Source organism: Patella vulgata, chromosome 7 (genome assembly GCF_932274485.2).
Source record: "Patella vulgata chromosome 7, xgPatVulg1.2, whole genome shotgun sequence".
Lineage (NCBI taxonomy): Eukaryota > Metazoa > Mollusca > Gastropoda > Patellidae > Patella > Patella vulgata.
The window spans coordinates 46,414,239-46,431,535 of NC_065885.2; the positions used below are offsets into that span (position 1 = coordinate 46,414,239).

Here is a 17,297-nt window from a genome sequence, read left to right on the forward strand (position 1 = left end):
AGTATGTCTATGGCTTAGCCCGTAAGTGCCCGGAACGGAAATGTGCACTGAGCGGGCGCAAGCAATTTTAACTAAAATCTATTAAAGTTACAATAGATCTTCATGAAATGCATAAAATTTAAAATTTCATTTTGATTTTAGTAAAAATCTATTTTAGTTTATGTTTTTGTGAAACAGGGCCGTTGGAAATTTTTAGACGAAGTCCCAAGGCCTTTTGCGAGCACTTGTTGTTGTCACGTGCTTTGATGTATCCCTAGACAACGCACATTGTTTTGTAATGGCGGCCAACAGGTGAATATTCTGGACAGCTGGAGTTTATCGCTACGGTAGGACATGTCGAGTTTAGATATATTTTTCTATCACAAGCTGACAAGCACCAACAATATATACAATTATTTTGGTAAAGAAATGGATCAAGAGTATAGCCATAAAATGCCTTTAATTAATTTTTAAAAGTTAGACGTCACCGATCCTCTTGCACTCCACTCAAGCTACTCCAGAGTGCCTTGAGGTTTCGTTCACACACGTAACCTCAAGGTTCCTGAAGCTGTACTTATGTAGAGCGAACTGCGACTGAATTGTTGGCGCATCAAATAGCCACGAGCTGAAAGGCGTCAGTCAATAAATTCTAAATGCATGTCCTACCTTATTGTGTGATCCATCTCTGAACAACAATGACACTTACTGACAAACAAACGTTGTTCAGTGAAACAGGTTTATCTAATATCACATACACCAGCATTTCTTTCAGTCGCCATCTTGGGATAGTTTGACCTTTTTTTGACGCCATATCCTCGGCATTAAAATTTGAGAATCCCTGTTTTACGCGATACGAAATGAATTTTTGTACAATATTTTTATGGATTGCGTATAGGCTATGTAGGGCCTACTGTTTTTGTAGAGGTTTTATATCGGGATAGAAGACGATGTTTGTTGAAGAATAATAAGGTCGCTCTTCACACATAGTTGAAAAAACACAACGTCCATTGAGAACTTAATAATTATTTGTTGCATGATTAATTAGTATTACTGTCTGAACCTTGCTATTTTATAAACGCATTTCTTCGATTACGAACAAACTATTTAACTTTGGTTATTATAAACTTACCTGTGTGTTTGAAATCAACTCCGGTTAAATAAAATCCATTGCACAATTAAATATCCCAACGAATAAAAAAGTTCTCTTGAAAAATTGAACTCAAACAAACTTTTGACATAGGGCAATACAAATATGGAAGCCGGTTACGTCACTCTTCGGGAGATATCATTTCGTATCAAGGGGTGACAGCATACTACATCGAAACGTTTTACGGTACATTTATGACACTTTTTTATTCGTTGGGATATTTAATTGTGCAATGGATTTTATTTAACCGGAGTTGATTTCAAACACACAGGTATGGTTATAATAACCAAAGTTAAAGAGTTTGTTCATAATCGAAGAAATCCGTTTATAAAATAGCAAGGTTCAGACAGTAGTAGGCCTAGATCATGACCAGTGCTTGAAATGAGGATTCTTCTACAACGGCACCAAAAATTTATAAATGCCATAGCAAAAATTAGTTGACAAGGCACGGCTGCCTTTCTTCATATTTAACAAATATACTGTTGTCATTTTCCGTCACTGAACGCGCAATTTTTATATTTGTAGATAGACAAACGGCCCGTGCAATGATTTTCCGTGTCAATTAATCTGATTCTAATTGCGTTTGGTGGTACTGTCATTATAAGTATAAAATTTACAGATTCCTCTTGGAGTAATAAAGTCATCGAATTTTGTTTTCCTTTCAATCCTTTAGTTATTCGTGTTCCCAATGGTTGCCATCATGTCAACAATAACTAAAATTGATTCATCAAATTTCCCATGGCTCTGCCATAACTTTCTATAATAAGGGCACTATTTTAGAAAGTGAGCATTCTTATGAAAAAATGAACTATAAGGGTAGACTTGGGACACTATTTACAACTAAATCTTGTACTTCTGAATTATTGACCTAATCCCAAGCCCAGCCGCCCCTGAACGACTGTATGATATATTGAAAAGTTATTACCTATGCATTTCATACGTCTACATGTATATAAAAGGCATAACTTTTTGATACGTGTACACGTGGACAACGGCGCAATTTGGGCTATTTTTATTACCGTGGCAGTCCGTGTTTGCTTCAGCTTTTACTTTTTACGACAGTTTTGCCGTTATGCCGTGGTAAATTCTAGCATAGTTGGTATGATTGAGATTATTATTTATAAAATGTTATTAAATGTTCATTACAATATAAATCCTTAAATTTGTCGGCATTCGTAGAATGTTTCATCACTACCGGTTGATTATGATAGCTTCTGTCTTGTCAATGTCACATGACATTTTCCCGCTTTTTCTATCTATAGAGTTGAAAATATCTATAATAAACCATTGAGTCTTGTATCACACACACGGCAACTAAAATAAAAGGGCCGAGTGCCATTTTAAGTAAGAGAGAGAGAATGCTTTGTTCACAGCGGATATGTAAGAAAGGCCTTTGTCCACATTTTTCTAGCTGTTTAAATTATAGAAGTTATTTGTTATGTTATTATATCTCGAGCTTAATTTCTGTTTCATGCAACTAATTACTGTAAACACAACAGGGGCCCACTTTCACTCGTGGAAAAGTCTACTTTTGATTTCTAATCTATAGTCTGTATCAAAGTTGTACACATACGCTAACGCCCTCTGGTGTAATAATGTTGATAATTCATTATATTTTTTTGGACATTTTCATTTCAAGATTTTAACTTCAAACTTTTTGAAACGTAGAAAATATTTTCATAAGAGTTCAAATTCCAGATTTTTTTTTAGATACTTTCAGAAACCAATGAATTGATTTCTTTGTCGTGTAAAATTAAGAAATTATTTTTTAATTTTAATACTTAATGATATATGAAAGTTACCGATAAAATGCCGAAAATGAAACATAAAGTCAATTTTTTGTTTGTGCATGAAATGTTGACATAAGAATGTAGAAACAAGAATCATTAGTTTAGAATGTTGCGTTCATGTCTAAAATATTCAAACTGGAATGTAAAAACAAGAATCATGAATATTGTCCCATTTGGTCTTCCATAGCGAATGAGCTGGCTCAAAATCCCCAAATCCCACGGGTGCATGGTAACCCTGTCTATTTATGTTATTGAAACCTCTCCGGGAGTTATAAAGAGCCCACAAGTCTCTTCCTGGTTCTTCCATTCCTAAAAAATAAAACCTAGCACTGCCCTTACCGTTATATCGGTAAAGACAGTAACTGTATTAGTTAAGTCCACCCCCCGTTCCCATATCAACGTCACAACAGATAATTACATAGCACAACTGGGACAATAATTATCCCTATCATCCCAGTCTACACCCGGGTCTATATTAACACAGCGGTAATGAAACCACTCATCGCATCGGTCACAACATACCATTGGAAGACCTTCATCAGGTTTTCTACAAATGCAATAAATATCAATATTTCCGGTATCAATCGGATTTATACTAGTTTCCGATTTTCTACGGAACCTTTAAATCCAAGACGGCAATTCCCTATCATGACAAACTTTTATACGGTCGTGATTTAAAACCGTTTCACCTTTACGTGTCTTGATTCGATACAAATATGGCGTAATTACTTGTGTTATAACTCCCGGGCCGTTCCATGTTGGGGATACTTCGGGAGCTAATTTATGCATTTCAATTAAAGCCTGTTCGAGTTTGGAAACGAACGAATCCACTTCACCAGCGTTCTCAACAGATGAACTAAACATCAGATCAGCGGGATGATTAACTTCCTGACCTAACATAAGTTTGTTAGCAGTATATCCCGTCTGTCTATTGACACTTGACCTCAAAGCGCTGGCAAGTTGTGGCAAATAAATATCCCAATTGTTTTGACACCCGTCAATATAACATTTTACAGCTTCCATAAGAGTAGTACAGTTATAATGTTCAACTTGCCCGTTAGAAGACGGTCTATAGGGTGTAGTGCGGCCCTTATGTATTTGTAACACTTGGCACAATGCAGTGAACAACAAAACAAATGACTTTCAAAATTCCTCCCCTGATCGGTGAAAACCTGAAACGGACAGCCAAACCGCGAAAAGAATTTATTAACTGCTGCCTTGGCAGTAATCTCCGCAGTTTGCGACGGTAGAGGAACGCATTCAATCCACTTTGAAAATTGGTCGACCATCATTAAGATGTATTCATTCCCCGCTTTCGTAACTGGTAAAGGACCCAAAATGTCTTAATGTACCCTCTCCATTGGCGAACCAGCGTGATATTTATTCAATTTGTTACGCACTTTAGCTTGCGTATTTTTATTCATATTACAGATAGCGCAAGAAGTGACATAAGCGCGTACATAATCCGTCATACCATACCAATAGAACTGTTGCTTAATTCGACTTTTTGTTCTTTGAATGCCCTGATGACCCGACAATGGAATGTTGTGACACAATTGACAAATTTCAATTTTTAACTCTTACGGGACAACCAGTTGGGTATTTGACAAATTACTAGGTCGTTTAATACGAAGAACGCTGTTATCATCCAAAACAAATAGATTACAGTTAATCCAGTAATCTTTTATTGCGTGATTTTTATACGCCCACATTTTCATGTGGACGTATATTGTCGTCGCCCCTGTTTGTCCATCCGTCCGGACGTCTGTCCACAATTTGTTTGTGGACACTCAACAGGTCACAATTTTTATCCGATTTCAACGAAACTTGAAATATAGCTTTATCTCCCTAAGATCTAGGTTCCTTTCGGTGTTGGCATGTATCGGACCATAACTTCATGGATTATGGCCCCTGATTGTACGAAAAATTGTGTTTTTAGCCTGTGGACACTGTAGAGGTCACAATTTTGATCCGATTTTGATGAAACTTGAAATGCATGTTTATAAGCCAAAGATCTTGGTTCCTTTCGATATTCGCGCATATCAGATCGTAACTTTCTGAATTATGGCCCCCGATTGTACAAAAAATTGCGTTTTTAGCTTGTCCCTCCAGAGGCCTCACTTTTTGTCCGATTTAAAAAATTGTTTTACACCGTTATGAAGGTTGAGTTTGAATTTTGTGAAAATCGGACTAAAACTGCCAGACAAAATGGCTGCCGCTTTTACGCGAATAGTGTAAAAATGTGGTATATCAAGGTTGTGGACCCTGTAGAGGTCACAATTTTAATCCGATTTGGATGAAACTTAAAATGCGTGTTTATAACCCAAGGATCTTATTTCATTTTGATATTTGCGCATATCGGATCATAACTTCGTGAATTATGGCCCCTGATTGTACGAAAAATTGCCTTTTTTAGCTTGTGGTCCCTCTGGAGGTCACAATTATTATTCATATAAAAAAACTTTTGATTATATCACCGTTTTTAGCTTGGATCCCTCTAGAGGTCAAAATTCTTATCTGATTTAAAAAACTGTTCTATTACATCACCGTTACACACTAAGAACTTGGTTCCTTTTGATAATCGCACATATCAGAATGTAACTTCCTGGATTATAGCCCCTAATTGTTAGAAAAAACACATTTTTATACGCCCACATTTTCATGTGGACGTATATTGTCGTCGCCCCTTTCCGTCCAGACATCCGTCCGTCCACAATTGTTTGTGGACACTCTACAGGTCACAATTCTTATCTGATTTTTACGAAACTTAAAATATAGGTTTATCTCCAAAAGATCTCGGCTGCTTTCGATATTGGCATGTATCGGATCAAAACTTCATGGATTATGGCCCGTTTGTACGAAAAATCACGTTTTTAGCTTGTGGACCCTATAAATAGAGGTCACAATTTTTATCTGATTTTGTTGAAACTTGAAATATAAGTTTATAACCCAAAGATCTCGGTTCCTTTCGATATTCGCGCATATCGCACCGTAACTTCCTGAATTATGGCCCCTGATTGTACGAAAAATCGCGTTTTTAGCTTGTGGACCCTCTAGAGGTCACAATTTTTATCCGATTTTGATGAAACTTAAAACATATCTTTATATCCTAAATAAGTACGAGAGGCTTTTGACTTTGAAACATATATAATTATAAATGGAAATTTGATTTGCACTGAAGCAAATACAAAAGGCAGCAGATGCTCTGAAAATACACCAAGAAGGGTTGAATTTTCATAAAAGACAACACCCCCCTCCAAAAAAATTTTTTTTCTCCCTCCGCTCGGTAGCTATTTTTTCCACCACTCACCAAATCCTGAGCACATCCCTGCTAGAATTGATACTTTGATCAAGGAGACGTTATTGAAATTGCCGACCCCGTACTCTGCACGGACAATGCGTGAAACTGTGAGACGTTAAGTCTGAATTGGTTGGGTTGACATTTGAATTATATTATTTTCTTGATCAGGAATCTGGTTATATGGTACAAATTTGAAGACACAAATAATAACTTGTCGGAAGACGAGATTAAGTATATTTACGAGAATAAGTATATTTACGAGAATCAGTATATTTACGAGAATCAGTATATTTACATACGGCAAATTCAGGCGTTTGTGTTTCTTTGATATGTTACAATTCTTTAATTGTATAAAAACGGCTATTATAAGTTACAAGTTCTGGAATGAGGATCTTATTGAAAAGTTAAAGTAATTTTAGTTTAAATATATCATTTGTGTGGGAATTACCACTGTTTGGTTGGTTGTGTTGTATTATTTATCAATATGGAGATATCTGTTTTAATGTTTTATGGATATTGCTATTGAAGGTAAGATGCACATTTTACGCATTATGGCGCATTTTTATAAATTTAATAAATGTGAAACGGTGGGTGCTCGTCTTTTTAGTAATAAAGCAGAAATATACTTTTGTTGTAGAAAAAAATAGTTTTTGCTGGATTTACTCTCTATATTCACGTGGATATTCAAATTGGGCGCTGACTGCTGGGTATTTATTAATGACGACATTACATTCGCCTTTCCGTATACGATAGATTAATGTCCATATTTTTATTTCATTAAATGCAACTTTATATATATATATATATATATACTATTCAAAAAAAGTAGGGGATATTTGATTTTTAAGTGTTATTAAAGTCACCTAATGAAACTGACGAAGAAACAAATGACAAAATGAAATGAAGTTCACATTCATCGATTTATTCCAAATGATCGTTAGACTAAGTAAGGCACAGACTGACCATTATAAGGGTAAAATGATACCCGGGGTCAAACAGCAAAGTTACCACAGCATCACAACCAAGTCAGTAACGGGTAAATCCTCCTCTGTTTGCCAAACAAGCATTGATCCGACGTGGCATACTCCTAATGAGACGTCTAAGGTCATTTTGGTCCAGATTGTCCCATTCCTGTTGCAACGCAGCAGCAAGTTCTTGGACATTGGCAGAACGTTGTTGACGTTGACGTAACCTCTGTCCAAGCATGTCCCAGACATGCTCGATGGGGGAGAGGTCGGGACTCAGTGCTGGCCAAGGTAATGTGGTGATGTTCTGTTGTTGGAGGTAACCTGTAACGATCCTGGCCCTGTGACATCTTGCGTTGTCATCCTGGAAGATGAAACGGCGGCCATGACGTCGTGCGAACGGCACAACATGGACTGCCAAGATGTTGTCCCGGTAGTACTGGCCTGTAACACGCCCTGCAACAACATGTAAAGCCGTTCTTCCAGCAACAGTGATGCCTCCCCACACCATAACAGAACCACCCCCAAATCGATCATGTCTGATGACGTTAACGTCTTGGAAGCGCTCGTTTCGACGACGCCACACCCTCCTACGTCTGTCCAAAAAATCAACAGTGAACCTTGACTCATCTGAAAACATCACATTGCTCCAGCGTCGATTATCCCAGTGTTGGCGATCCCTACACCAACGACGTCTTGCCTGAATGTGATGATCTCTCAAACAAGGGATCACGCGAGGACGTCGGGCGCGAAGATGACCCCTACGCAGTCGATTCCGAATCGTCTGGCCACTCACTCTCACACCAGTGTCTGTTTGAAGACGAGCGCTGATCTGATTTGCTGTGATGACACGATTTCTCAAGGCCAAGGTACGGATAAATCGATCCTGGGCTTGAGTTGTCGCCCTTGGTCGACCTGAGCGTGGTCTGTCCTGTACAGATGGTGTATCACGGTATCTGGACCATAGCCTGCTTATGACAGACTGAGAAACATTCATCGTCCGCGCCACAACCGCCTGTGTTGTGTCGCTCTGTAGCATGCCAAGGGCACGTAACCTTTCATTTTGGGTAAGCCGACGCATATCAAAATTTGTTTTCTGGTCACTAAAACAATTAAACTGATGTTTCCACCCTGGAATTCAATGCCACAATGACTGTAACATTCAAAGTCAGAGTCGTGCAAATCTTGGGTTGGACCCCCATGATGATCCCAAACATCACCTGCATTCCATGCGGTAGCTATTGGTGCGTTTGGGCGTCACATGTAACTGGAAATGTTTCTTCTGTTAGGTTCTATAGTGACTTTTTTCGTAGTCATTTGCATATTTTAGTATTATGCCCCCAAAATCAAATATCCCCTACTTTTTTTGAATAGTATATATGGTACGCAATACAAAAGACACATAAGAGAAATATAGATCATAGCGAGCACACACACACCTATCTAAAGACCTGTCTTTAATTATACAAAGACATGCGTAAAACACACGGTCGAATGATAAATCGCACGGTAAAACAGTTTTACTTACCAAATTTTGATTTAACACGTACGTGTCAGATAAAGCCTGTTGGTCCATGATTATACTCCTTTTGGTGCAGTTATTGCAACTAGCGAGAAAGCACGCCAATTAAACAATACACACCATTGACATTCATTTTTTAACGGTCGGTTAATTAACACATCTATACAGAAAATGCACCGTCGCACAGTTTTTCATCCCTAGCATTAACTAACTCACCTCTCAGACAGTTATTAATTATTAATTAACGCACCTTATTTACAATTTTAACGCGGTAATAGTCGGGAAATTACTTTTCTTTCGATAGACGTACAAATAACAAGCCAAACAGAGATTTATATAATGGCTGCGTACGGATCAGCCTCTTAGTAGTTCTCAGTGTAATTAGCTAATGTAATCGCACTTGCACGTTTCCATAAGAACTCACTTCATAATTGGGCTGAGAACGTATTAAAGAAAGTGGAACTAAGACGAATATGTGTTCACATTCAAAGTCAACCTCAAGTACTAACGTTAAACTCTACAACAAGTCTTGTCAATCATAAACTCTCTCTACAACCCTTTTGGATTTATATCACCCTTTACCATCACTACTAAGAAGATTCTCCAGGGCTTGATACAAAATGGAAACTCAAAAGGTCATCCACTCTTCTTACATGATAATGATCATGTCAGCCATTAGCTCAAGAATTAGCTGATAGGGGAATTATCATCTTATCCTTTGACAGTATGATATTAGACTATGTAATAATTACGGAAGACCAGATTCAATGGACATATTTGGGATAACATTTAAAAGTACCACTTAAAGATACATTATGGGAGATTTTTATAGAGAGTTGGCCATTCAGTTCAAAAGTAGATGATGAAAGAAGAATATATTGAAAAATTCAGTCAAATTACTTTATTCTGAACATAGTTATCATCGTTGTAATATTTGACTAAAAATGGTAGCGAAATGCGTCTTCACCTTCGTCGATCGTTTGATTGACAGGCGTTAACTCCACCTACATATCTCGATTATCAAGTAAAGTTTTCAATGGCATACGGAAACGCTTTACAGCGGTCTCGCTTAGTACACTCTATCATTTAGCCTCGATCTAACTGAAGTATTTTCATCAGGTTACCCCTTATTTGATTTAATCGATTAGTGAAATCCTATTTAAATCCGAGCTGTAGCCGAGCCATCCGTGGGTCTACAGAGTTGATTTTGGTCTTGTTGTTTAAATAAAGATCTAATTTATAATTTCTATAACATCTGAAGCCTAAGTTAAGACTTGCAATAATCAGATTTAGCTCTTGCATAATGCATGTTTAATATTTACATACCTTACTGAAAACTCCTGCGAACGCATAGTAAATTTACTATTGCACACATATGCAAAAGTTCATGCGAGCAAATTTGCATACATTTGTGTCCACCATCATCATACATAGTATAGATTAGCGCATGAAGGATCTGCAAATCGCATTCTTGGACGTTCTACTGAAACGAAGGGAAGAACTCCTTATAACGGATATGTATTCTAATAAAACAGATACCAAAAACTATCTTTAATATAAATGATGTCACCCACGCCTTACCAAAAATAATATACCTTTTTCTTTAGCTAGAAAAATATGCACCATTGTGATAGATGAAGACCTCCGGGTTGTCAGATTAGGTGAGCTAAAAAGAAATTTTTTTGAAACAGTATTACTCCGTCGAGGTAATAGAAGTTGGGATAAATAAGGCTTTGGCAATTGATATCCAAACACTGAGGGCTACTAAAGCAAAAGACAGTTCGGATGATATCATTACGTTTTTCGTCACCCATAACCCCCAACATCCCAACTTCTTTAAAACAATGTACGAGAGCAGGGCAATCCTGGCATCAAACGACGACCTCAGAAGAAAATTTGATAATGTTCGATTCATTAAATCACAAAGACAGCCACCTAATCTCAAACGCCTCCTAACCAAAGCAAAGTTCAATTCATCTATCACAAGGACCGGCTTTTATGTATCGAAATGCCCGGATCTTCGATGTAAATGATGCGACCATATTACGCCAAATAACAAATATAATTTTCCTAAGTTTACATTTAATGTCAACGACAATATGAATTGCGACACAAAAAATCTCATATTATGTGTTGACTTGCAATGGGTGTCTAAATTTTTACATAGGGGAGACGTCCACGCATCTATGGGATAGATAAGGCAACCTTCGACGGGATTGTAATATTGAAAATGGGCCCTTATTTGTAAATAGACATATTTATAAATGTGCATAACACCTACAAGTAAAATTCCAAATTTTCCTTTTTTATAAAATGAAAGTCGATGACACCCCGACTTAATAGTCAATAAGTAACAATTGGCCATTAGCTTCATTAATTTTCTTAAATCTATCCCATGATTATCTTCCACTCGTTCATAAATTGAACCCATATACTACAGATTAACACGTGTGTACATGTTTTCTATTATTTAACGATATACTATGTAACCATAGACAATGGTAACTATAGCCAATTAAAACCACAGTGTTACTATGTAAATATGTATAAATATACTATACTGTCCAGCTTCATACAATGACATTATTTATGAATAGTCCCAAGACGGATGAAAAGTACTTTAAAAAGTTAAAATGTTATTAAACCAGTGTTGAAATCAGTTTGTGTCGGCATACCTTTTTTTTTTTATCTTTTCATCATTTACCGTGAAACAAAGTAGTGCAGCTTGGCGGTTGTGCTAATAATTTTGGATATCCTAATATCCTAATATTTTAATTGAAAATGAAGGTCACGGTTTAACAGAAAATGAAAAAAAGTTCTTAACCAAATTTGATTGTAAAGCTAGTAAATTCTATGGCCTTCCGAAAATACACAAATTGGATTTAATTAAAAACAGCATCATAGAATAAAATAGCGAATATGTGATTATCAATAGACCGTGTGACCTTAGTTTTAGGCCAATTATAGCTGGCACGTCGTGTGCCACTAACAGATTATCTTATTTAATTGATATTCTTTTAAAACCCTTTGTCCCTAGAATTAAATCATATATAAAGGATGACATTGACTTCCTTAATAAACTGCCCCAGGAAATAAAAGACGAAATATTTGTAACATTGGATGTCTGTAGTCTCTATAGCAATATCTCACATAATTTGTGCCTGGAGGCAGTCAGTTATTGGATAGATAGATTACCTTTACTTCTAAATCCCCGTTTTTCTAAAACCTTTATTTTAAAAGCTATCGATATAAGGTGTGTTAAGATGAAATTTTTATCATCAATTAATTGAAATATTCTAAATAGTACAATTTGTAGACCAGAATAAAGATTTGGACATATTATTCAGTTACAACAAGAGTGGTATCGAGCCTTTAAGAGATTTAATAATCGAATCGTTACAGATATTTACTCCAAACAAACAGATACTAAAAATTATTTATCTTATAAGTCATGTCACCCCTGTCATGTTAAAAATAATATACCCTTTTCTCTTGCTAGAAAACTATGCACTATAATTTTAGACGAAGATCTCAGAATTCGACGACTTGATGAGTTGAGATCCAATTTATTAAAAAAAGATTATCCACTTGGGGTTATTAATATAGGTATTGAAAAAGCTAGGGGTCTAACTACTGAAGTATTAAGAACGCCAAAAAAAAAGAATATCTCTACTTGTATTACCTTTATTTCGACATATAATCCTCGACATAATAATTTTTGTCAACATATTTATGATACTAAGAATGTTCTCCTTTCTAATGATAAACTTTATAATCAATTTCATGGCATAGATTTAATTAATAGTAAACGTCAGCCCCCTAGCCTCAAAAAATTACTCACTAAAGCTAAGTTTCAAGCTTCTAGAAATGGAACTTTTTCTACTTCTAGTTCTAAGTGCCATAGCCCACTTTGTAAATGTTGCCAACATATGATTAATAATACTAAATTCACTTTTTCTAATACTAATTATACGTTTAGAATTAATCATAATATGAATTGTAGTACTAAAAATTTAATTTATGTTCTTGTTTGCAATAACTGTAAGAAGAATTACATAGGGGAATGCGGAACTGAATTACACGCACGCATCCGAGTTCATAGGAAACAGAGTTTACAAATTAATCCTGTTTTGAAAGTCTCTAAACATTTAAATACTTGTGCTAAGAACTGAAATATTAAATTTAGTATTTTTCCTTTTTATAAAGTATCAAGAGGCGGAATATGGAAGCTTACTTTATTGACCGGTTCAAACCAGATTTAAATGCTTAATTTGCACCCTTCCCAACCTATTTTAATATTCTAATAATATTTAAATATAATCTTAATATATGTTTTTACACTTTTTACTTCAACACTATTTAAGGGGATTTTAAAACCCTGTATACCTTTATTTCTCTATAATCGGTTTATTAGAGAATAAGATGGATATAAATAAATGTACATTTTAATTACCTAAATGATCTATTGACATTTAATTAATCTCTTTACTTCTGTATGGTTCTATTGTCAAATTATACCAGGAAGATTATATAAATTAATGAAAGGTTAAGTTTTATTATAGCCAGATTACATAATTGGTCTATGAACCTTTATTTCATCTCATTGTTCCTATATTGACCATTGTCAAACTATACCAGGAAGACTATGTAGATTTATGTCGTGTTATGTAATGTATACTTTTAAACCTTTTGTTGTACGTTATCTAATATTATTTATAATTCATTGTCATGGAAATCTATTATTCTAAGAATGTATATATGTATCGTATTTGTAATATTTTGTATACATTATTAATATCTGAAGACGCCCATAGAAGGCAGACAGCTAGCTTATATGATTTAATGTATGTCAGAATGAAGTAAAGTGGAGAATTTTTTAACTGGACGGATTTTTTTATTTTATTTATGCATTTATCTACCGTAAACAAATAAGTACTTGTACTTTATTTACTTTAATATATATATATATATATTCAAAAGAAGATTTAATTAAAATTTTATTGCCAGCTTTATTTATTTAATTGTTACTTATTTCATTTGTAGCCTACTGCAGATTTGTTTGATATTTCAAACCAGCATTTATATTAATTTGATGAAAAATGCCTACACCCCAATCTGAAGTTATGCTCAGTGCTTAAGTATTTGCTAATATGGCAAGTCTTAACCCTTTGGCAAGTAATACGACATATATGTTGTCACCGACAGTGAGCTTAGCGACATATATGTCGCCAACGTCATACCTTAATTTAGAATAGATCAACTTTTCTAATTGCATACTAAAAGAAATCCCTCGAAGTATTGTCCAATGACAGGAATAGAAATTAAAGTTACTATTTTTAGCTCTTAGCCTCGTTTTAAATAACTATACTGGGGGTTTTCCATGGGTTTTCTTGTTGAAAGGTCAAGTACGTTCGCTGTCGTCTGCTTAGACTGGATAACCCGCGCTAGGCCTATCGTCTGCTTTGTTGTCATTAGTGCAAGATGGCGACCTCCTGCTCTAAACGGCTGCGGATGAACAAAAACTTAACATTAAATGCTGTCTTAGAAATTATTAATGATGAAAATGATGGGGATAGTGATAGTGGTAGTGATCGAGATCCACGAGACCTTGGAATAGAATCGGAAGAGGACGAAAATAGCGACGATGAAAATGTAAACAATCATCATAATTTGATGACAGATCACGGCGTTGTTGGGGCTGATGGCGATAATCACAGAGCGAAGAAGTGGAGTATTGTAACAAACAGTCATAGTGACAGGCCAGAAATTCATAACTTTTTGGGAAATAATGGGCCTACGTGGCAACCTACAGAAGCACAGCCAGTGGAATACTTTGACCGTTTTTTTAGACCCACACAGCCTGGTGAACTTTCTTTGTGGGAGCTCATGATTGAACAAACTAATAAATATGTTCAGTTCTATTTGACGAAAAATCAAGTGCTACAACAACATTCAAAAGTTCATCTCTACAGACCCGTCACCCTTGACCAACTGCGAGCTTTCTTAGGATTACTGTTGAACTGCAGATTAGTGAAGAAGCATGGAATACACGAATACTGGAACACCAAATCTGCATCACAAGACACACCCATCTACAGAAAAATCTTCAAATTAGAAACTTTCAAACTGTTATTGAGGTTTTTTCATTTATCAGACAGTGAAACTGAACCAAAAAGAGGTAGTGCCAGTTATGATCCCACGTACAAGTTCAGACCTTTGTTGAATCATCTCAATAAAACATGGGCTTCTGAATACAACTTAGGAGAGAAGGTTAGCATCGATGAATCAATTGTGGGCTTCAAAGGTAGACACATCTTAGTGAATTACATCAGAATAAAAAAACACCACCAATGGGGTCCGAAAGAATACGTTTTGGCAGATTCACAGACAGGTTATGTTCACCAAATAATATATCACACCAACAATCTTCGAACCACAGACAAAGGACAGCCTTATGATATTTGTACCAAACTAATGCACCCTCACTCAGGACTCTATCATCATCTTGTAGTTGATAATTATTATACATCAGTGCAATTATGTGATGATATGTTTGACAAACAAATATATGTTACTGGCACAGTGCGATCAAACGGGAAGAATCTCCCAGATGAAGCGAAAAAGACCATGAAAAAGAAGGGCGATCTTATTGAAATGAGAAGAGGCAACTTATTGGCTGTAAATTGGGTTGACAGGAAGCAAGTGAGATTACTTTCTACACACTCAGCTGCAGGGACCGTTGACAAAACCTCATTCAATCAAAAAGTAAATCGCATTCCGTTATGCGTTATTGATTATAATTCCGGAATGGGTGGAGTTGATCTTGCTGATATCATGACAGATCACTATGCCGCAGAGCTAAAAACATTAAAATGTTGGAAGAAAGTGGCTTTTCATTTGTTGGACAGATGCATGACCAATGCATATATATTATACAAGACAAATCCAAATCTAGTGGGACGTCCAATAACCCATTTGAAATTTATAACTGGTGTAGTTAATGGACTTATTGGTGGCTATGCAGAGGAGCGTATAAGAGTGGGCAGACCAAGAACTAGCATCTAGAACTACTGAAAGGCATTTTATAGATTTCATACCAGAAAAAAAACGACTCAAATGTCAAGTCTGTGCTAGGAAAAGAAGTGTTTCGTGCAAGAACATGGTGCAGAGACTGTTGTGTTGGACTATGCTTGGGAGATTGTTTCCGCACCTTCCATTCTTGAAAATAAAGGTTGAACCGATATCAAATTATTTTATCATGATTAATTGCAATAATGGCTTTCATGATTATCGCGATAAATAACAGTATGGCGATTATATATTTTATCACGGGTGGCCGAATGGTTAATGAATAACTATTAGAAATACGCACATGTGTATGTTACACATTACGATGTTATTTATATCATAATTTCATGACTCTGTGTTGTGGATAGGCTGTCACAGAACCATCAATGTACATTTCCGTCATTGTATTTCTTTCTAAAATCAATGACCGTTTAAAAGAGAAAATATCATTATAATCGATCGCTGAAGGTCCATGGAATACTAGAGTGAACCAAACCATTATCACCATCATGATTAGGTTAGCAAAGTGAACCAAACCATCATAATTTAGATTAATACTTGATTGCTTTATAGTTATATGAGAAAAAATGGACATAGTCGAATGAAATGGAATGAAATATTGTATTATTTGTAATTTGCAAAATATGTTTTGTCCCCTTGTTTGAATATATTATTTGTAAATAATTTATATATATATAACTTTCTTTGTATATTTTAAAAGTGAGGTATACTTCATCTAACATAAAAGTTATTAATCTTGTAAATATGTATTTGTAAATTAAGTCTTAATGGCTCTCCATTTAATAGATCTTTATCAAGAGCTAAACATTCATTTTCCATTTGCATCAGTTTCACTTAGAAATTTATCATTTTGTACTATTTATTATATAAATATATCAAATGGTAATGAAATTTTGAATATGAAACTAAACTACATTATGATAATGGTTTTAATCTTTGTTGTTTTATTTATTCAGTTCGAATACTGGACTAACTGAGTAGCGTTGACTTCTGAAATCCAAGTCTAAAGTAACGATTTGTTTTGCTGTATTGAAGGGTGTCGTGCTCCAGACAATTCTCATTTCAGGAGTTCACATAGCTTAAATACTATTGTATTATCACTTATGTTCATGTACTATATCTCTGGTCAATATATCAGGCTAGAAAGCCTTCTCTAATTTTAAGTACATGGGACCTCGGTTGTTTGTCCCATCCGAATCATTAGACTCTGTTCCTAGGCAGGTCCTCCATCCTACACCACTGACAAGGGTAAATCACACTGTAAAATCCCAGGAAACTTTATTGGCCAATATTAGAATCGATCCCCACTTCAACAGTATCGAAAAAATTTTGTTATTAATTACGTCCGGGTACATTATATTTATAGTTGATGCTAATAATTGTAGTTCGTTTGGGGAGGTTCTGGAAATTCTGATGATTGCATGGTCTGTCATTGAGTCAAGTGATGTGGTTTCTATGGTATGTGACAAAGAGTAGGGTTGTCCGTCCAGGTTGTCCGTCCAAC

At 35.6% G+C, this 17,297-nt stretch overlaps 1 protein-coding gene across 1 annotated transcript in view; it reads left to right on the forward strand.

The window, feature by feature from the left end:
- Positions 1 to 264: 264 nt before the first annotated feature.
- Positions 265 to 17,297, forward strand: part of LOC126828357 (uncharacterized) — a 209,077-nt gene continuing 192,044 nt past the window's right edge. Inside the window, exon 1 of the mRNA XM_056102298.1 lies at positions 265 to 326. The gene's annotated coding sequence lies outside the window, so the exon portion shown is untranslated. The remainder of the gene's footprint in view (positions 327 to 17,297) is intronic.